This window comes from Salvia hispanica, chromosome 4, assembly GCF_029641045.1.
Source record: "Salvia hispanica isolate PSC_SH4W2 chromosome 4, Shi_PSC_v1, whole genome shotgun sequence".
Lineage (NCBI taxonomy): Eukaryota > Viridiplantae > Streptophyta > Magnoliopsida > Lamiales > Lamiaceae > Salvia > Salvia hispanica.
The window spans coordinates 28,109,595-28,116,584 of NC_142695.1; the positions used below are offsets into that span (position 1 = coordinate 28,109,595).

Genomic DNA, 6,990 nt, shown 5'->3' on the forward strand with positions numbered 1-6,990 from the left:
GTCTATCTTCATTTGGCGGCTTCTATCCAATCGAGTGCCAGTTGACGCCAAGCTTCAGTGGAGGAAGATTGATCTTGCGTCGAAATGCATTTGTTGTGAGGTCTCTCCGAGCATTGAGACCCTCTCCCACCTGTTCATTAGTGGAGAAGGAGCCACGGAAGTGTGGAGAACCTTCAACAGCTGGTTCGTTGGGCAGGACTACCCCCTCCGGGAGAGTGACTCCATCCCTTCGAGGCTGGAGGTTTGGTCTAACAGAATAATACAACTGAAAAAAATGCACCTCTCACGAATCCTCCCGTGCCTCATCTTTTGGTTCCTATGGGCCGAGAGGAATAATAGCAGACATAACGAGATAAAGTTCCGAGGGAGTAACGTCATTTGGCAGGTGCAAATGCATATTCAGCGCCTCATTAATAAGGGCATCCTTGGAGAAAAGAACTGGAGAGGATGTACCACAAACGCCCTTCGAAGAGTTCGAGTGGAAGATAGGGGAATAACCCCCCGACCGAGAATAATTGAATGGAGGCCGCCGGAGACAGCCTAGATCAAACTCAACGTCAAAAGTAGCTTTATAACTGCCACCGGACAAGCTGCGGGAGGTGGACTAATCCGCGATGAATCTGGGAGATTGATTTCAGCCTTCTCTCTTCCCCTCCGGGCTTCATCGCCGCTTGAGGCAGACCTGCAGGTTATTATTCATGGGATTTCAATTGCACGGAAAAATGGTTCTAACATCTGGATTGAGATGGATTCGGCACAATCTATTGCTCTCCTCCAAGGTGGGGACCTAGGACCGGCGGCAACCAGGCACAAACTGGTCCTGATTAGAAACATGAAACGCGACCTTAACATTAGATTCTCCTTCATCCATCGGGAAGGCAACAAGCCAGCTGAGAAGCTGATGACAAGGGGAATTGAAACCAACAGAGAAGAAACCATGGATGAGTCCACATTTCCCAACCTCATTCGAGCCATGATAACATTGGGACGTCTCGGCGTGCCTAACGTGAGAGACCCCCACGTAGACTTCGGATAAAAAGGTAATCTCCACCAGCAAGCCACTGCTACTAGTTGGCCAGATCACTAGATACGACTAATGGCTAGAATTGTTGCTTTCTCTATTGTCACTTTCCGGAGAGTAGGATGGGGTCCGACCAACTTGAGACTGGACCACTTGCTACCCTTCATTCCTTTCGAAACGTCACTTTTGGGCGTTGTCGTGCATTGTACCTTCCATTATGATATGAAGGGATGAGGGACCCACGAACCCTCCACCGAAAGGTGTTAAAAAAAAAACGTTCGGATCTTATCGAAATATTTCGAAAGGCAACAGGATTAAATGTTTGCAACAGATCCAACGAAGAAAGCAAGTAAACTTTAAACTAGGAAAGCGATTAAAGATTGTTTATGCCACTCCGGGAGATGAAACTGCTATACTACGACGACAAACTGGCTGGAACGATAGGATGATGATGACTCTCCGGTGGACTGCTGGACTTCAGGTGACCATAGCTGTGGCGAGGAACGAGAGTGTAGACAATGCTGAAGGAACTGGTCTTCGAGAGAGAATTCTAACTAGTGTGGTGGTTGGACTTTTTCGAACTTGGAACTCCCTTCTCTCTCTCCAAGTGGCTTCTTTTATAGGGAGGCTTGCCCTTGCTTTTAGGGTAGACTTCCTTCGCAAATTGACTTTTCTGCCCTTGTTTATGATCATCCCAGCTATCCTTCTTCTCCATCTCGAGCCTTTTCTCTGGCATGCATCCTGGTCAGTATTGCACCCTTCTAGCGCTCTTTTCACCTGCGTCGTCCAAACCGTGTCCTATCCTGCACACTTAAGCAACTGTTTTGCAGATAATACATGCAAATCACGACATACTGACCAGCAATCAAGGCTTAGAATACGATATCAACACCCCATTGAAATAAGGCGGGGCATAGTACCTCATTCTTTTGTAGAACTTGAAAATCAGGCAGGGCAGGGAACCTCATTGTTACACTTGGTTTATTTTCCCTCTGATTAAAGTTTATTTTGGGGGATCTCGAAATGATGACAGTTTTGTGAAATTGAGATATTACGGTGTCTTAAATTTTGTGCTTCGCTTCACCAAAACACACTAGAATGTGATGATATCTTTGACTCTTACTATGCCTAGAAAACTTGAATCTGCATAAATGACTGGTGCTGCGGGTAATAGTTGGCCAGAGCTAAGAATACGTGATGCCCCTTTCGTTGCTCAGTTGAGATTCCTTTATTTTGTACTCCCTTCGTTCCATAGATTAATGGAGGCATTTCTTTTGGGCACGGAGATTACGAAAAATTGTGTAAGGTGTGTTAAGTAAAGGGAGAATAAAGTGGAAAATGAAAAAGGTAGTGAGATAAAGAGAAAAAAATAAGAAAGAATAAAGTAGGTGTGGAAAAATGTGTTGACTTTTATTAAAAAGAGAAATGACTCTATTACTATGGAACGTACTAAAATGACAAAATGACTCTATTACTATGGAACAAAGGGAGTATCTATTTTCATGTTAAATGCTAGATCATTGTGTCTATTGCCCTTGCGTTAGCTATAGAGGGGCGATCGTTATTGTATAGAACGAAGAGCTTGATGTAACTTTGAATCTCTTGTTCATATGCAGATATGCAAAAATGCAGAAATATGATGGCTCGTTCAACTTCTTCCCATTTGTAGTCATCTTATCTTGAAGTCGACCTGATGGTAGATTGATCACTAAAGTAACATGTTAGTATCAATATAGTACTTGTAAGTTGTAACCATCAATCTTAGACTCATATTTTGATATTTAGAAAAAGGATGATATTGCTTGCAGAGCGTTTTTCAGCTCGTGCATTACGGATTAATTGCTGATTGTGTTTAGTCGAGGAATTTCTAATACTAGTACTCCTTTGTTCCTTTATAGTTGAGACGTATTTCTTTTTGGGTTGTTCCACTATGATTGAGTAATTTTATTTTATTTTTTTAAAAACTTATTTATCCCCTCTTATTTTCTCACTCACTCTACCTATTTCCTTTACTACTTTATTCTCTCTTCCCTTAATTTACTTTTAATACAATTTCTTAAATCCCTTGCTAAAAAAATACGCACCTATAGAGCGCCAAAGGGAGTAGATATCATTACAACTGCCGATCAAAACTAGGATCACTTGTATAATATAATAACGGAAAAACCAATATCAATAAAAAAATGTGGATTAGATAGTTTGACAATGAAATTGATCTAATTCTTATGATCACGGTTCAAGAGAGAGATGTTTCAGTTAACTCCCTACCTCTGTTAATTCATGATCAAAAGAGCAGCAGTCTCATTTAGATACAGTTTCCTCCCAACATTCTCACTCCCAAAATTCATAAACAAGACAGAGACATTAATCAATCAAGTAGAATTCCGGATAACGCTCTGCTCCCATCCTCATCCATGGGAGCCCTAATCTCCAAACAAATCCAGCGCTACAAAGACGTCAAAACGGAGAAGAAAGCCCTCGCCGACCTCAAACAGAGCTGCGGCTGCGATTTCCCCGGCTGCGACTATCGCCCTCCCGACCGGAAAAACTGGATGTCCACACTCAATCCACACAAGCTCCGCATCAACCTGATCGTCTGGCCAGGCACGCACGACTCAGCCACCAACAAAATCGGGATCCCTCTCATCACCCGCCCCTTCGCCCAGTGCCAAACCCTCTCCATCTACGAGCAGCTCTCCGCCGGCGCGCGCGCACTCGACGTCCGCGTCCAGGAGGACGGCCGCATCTGCCACGGCATCCTCCTCACCTACTCCGTCGACGTCGTCATCACCGACGTCAGAAAATTCCTCGACGAAACACAATCAGAAATCCTAATCCTGGAAATCCGCACCGAATTCAGCCACACCGATCCGCCGAATTTCGATCAGTATCTCAGGGATCAGCTCGGCGACTACCTGATCCACCACGACGATCGCGTTTTCGAGAGAACGATCGCGGATCTACTGCCGCGGCGGGTGATATGCGTGTGGAATCCGCGGGAGGCAGCGGCTCCGGCGGCGGGGGATTCACTGTGGAGCGGCGGTTACTTGAAGGACAACTGGATCAACACGGACAAGCCATGGACAAAATTCGAGAGCAATTTGAAACGTTTGGGGGAGCAACCACCGGCGGCGGGGAGGAGGTATTTCTACCGAGTGGAGAATACGGTGACGCCGCAAGCGGATAACCCGATCGTGTGGGTGAGGGTGGTGACGAGCCGGATCCGACCCTACGCAAGGACGTTTATGGCGCAATGTTTTGCGCGGGGAATTTTGGATCGTTTGCATTTTCCACGGATTTTATTGATTGGGATTTTGTGGATGCATGTGTTGGTTTGACATCCGCCCGGTTCGAGGGCAAGGCTTGACGGTTCGCCTTCTTTTAATCTGTATTGTTTTGTGATCAATGGATTATTGAAATTGTTTGTATTATATACAGATTACAGTACAATATGTTTTACTAATTCACAACTAATTCACAAGGGAAGATAGGGTTATGTTTATATGGTTGCATGGCTGGCTGGGTATTGGAATAAAAGCATATTCTGGTGCTGTAATATAAATTTTCTCTCCCAATTTTACTAGAAGTTCGAATAGCATATTCTGGTGCTCGTATTGTAATTTTTATTTCCCAATTTTACTAGAAGTTCGAACTGTTTGACAAAATTAAGTTTATCAAACAGTTACTCTCTCCGTCCACCATTTAAAGGGCCTTTTTTATACACGGCACAACACGTGTTATAAGAAATTAACTTTATAAAGAAAAATGCTCCCATTTAAAGAGCCATTTCTTTACTCAGCACGGATTTTAATATATTGTTTGACTTTATGAAGAAAAATACTTCCTCTATCCGCCATTAGGAGTCACATTTCTTGGCGCCACGAGTTTTAAGAAATACTAGTATATCCCCCGCGCGTTGTGCAGCTGACAAAATTCGTAGTAAATCATATAATTCGTGCGAGATATGAATAAAGGAAATTATTTAACACACTCCGTGCCCAAAAGTTTGTACCAACTTAATTGGGACAAAGGGAGTACAATATTTAAGAATACATATTTTCTTATAAATTTATAAGAAAAAATACTCTCTCTAGTTAAGACTAACGAGATTATTTTAAGATTTCATACCAAAAAGTTATGTACCAACTTAATTTGTACAAGCAGAGTACAATACTTAAGAGAATCTAAAGTGTTAGTGCATCCCCCAGCGCGTTGCGCAGCTGACGACAGTCGTAGTTAATTACGTATTCATTTAATTACAATTCTAATTAGTTACCAAGTTTTCAATAGAGAATACATGTGTATAAAATATTGAATACAATTTTAAACATTTACGTATATCCCTATGATTATGTTTGGTTTCGGTCAAAAGAAAATCTAAATTATCCCTATTGAAAATATGAGATGCACTTCATTATTGCGTATAATGTAATAACCCGGATTTCTAGGGTATAATAAATACGGCGACTGCTATCTAGGCGAACTTAAATGCAATAAGAACATAGACTAGGGTTTCAATTAAAGAGATTTGACCAAGTGTTTAATGAAGATCAAGGCAATAAGTCAACGGCTTTAAATACGGAAAACAAGATTTAATAGATAATATAGGCTAAGCTCAAAAGTCAAAGGTTTATTGTGGCTCCAACAAAACGCAATATTTCCCAATATTCCAATAAGTTCAAGTCAACCAAAGATAGTAAGTTTCAAAATATTCAGCGGAAGCAAATCTAAGAGAAAGCAGAGCCATGTATGAAGACACGACTACACTTAATGTTTCAAACATCCATTTTATTCGATTCAACTGTCTCAACACCACCGACCGCCCGTCGCCACTCAACCTGCACATAGGAAAAACACATGCAGGGCTGAGTATTTTAAATATACTCAGTGGACTCATGCCAAAACATTTTATAGTTATGCCACCCTTACCATAGTGAACTCGAGGTTTAGTATTTAATTTAAAAGATAGCATCGAGTATCACAAAATATTTCATGGACTGGCCAGTCAAATAATACCTCCCATTTTCTCATCAATCAACAATATCATGGTGCGACGAAGTGTGGCCACACTTTCACCCACGAGATCGACCGACTAGCAAGGACGGCTCCCGATCTCCCGTGTACACTAGCCTGATAGGGTTTGCGGCCCTACTCAGACCCGAATTCGTTAATATAGCCCTATAGCCTAATGGAGCGCACTCGCAAACTAGGCATCAGACACACACAATATTCAAAGCAATCACAGGCATGGCATAACAGTTCAATCCACCCTTATTTCTCCAATATCATAAATTTGCAACATAGAAGAGTTTTAGAGTAAAGCCCACCTCGATTCCTAGATTTCAAGCACGTTCTTCTTCTTGTTATCACACCGAGAACGCGAGCTCTCACCCTTAATTTATGTATATCACAAGTAAGTCTCAATCATGGATCAAAATCATACATGTTCCCACGTTTCCCTTCTTCCCATCGATTAGGTTTAATATTCCCATTCAAAATCAAAGTACGATTATCAAATCGTTTTTATTCACACAACAACTCCAGATTTATCATCAAATAATCAAAAAATTCTCTCTCTAAAAAACTCTCTACCTTCTCTCTAGAATCTCGGTCATCTCCCTCACCCTTGGGTGAGGTGGATATGTGACCATCGTCTCTTTGGCCATGGTTCAGCCCGGAAGGGATTCGCCGGTGAAGGCAGTGAAGGACACAAATCCGTCGCCTCCGCCGAAATGGGTTTTCCGGCCACCCAATGCAAGACGGAAATTGAAAAGGACAGCCACTCCTCACCCCGGAAAAGCTAGTGGTTAAACGTGATGCGCTTGCTTCACTAACGGAGACCGGACGGGTGAGGAAGAAGATTGTCTTCGAGCTTGAAGAATCAGCCGTCGGAATCAATGGTGGAAATTCCCCCGCCGGCGTGGGCTAGGTGAGCTCGCCGACCGGCGATAGAAAGGGAGGCCGGTGGA

General features: G+C 42.7%; 1 pseudogene; it reads left to right on the top strand.

Annotated features, from left to right (window-relative positions):
* The first annotated feature begins 3,435 nt into the window (after positions 1-3,435).
* On the top strand, positions 3,436-4,388 carry LOC125187213 (uncharacterized; annotated as a pseudogene).
* Positions 4,389-6,990: the final 2,602 nt, after the last annotated feature.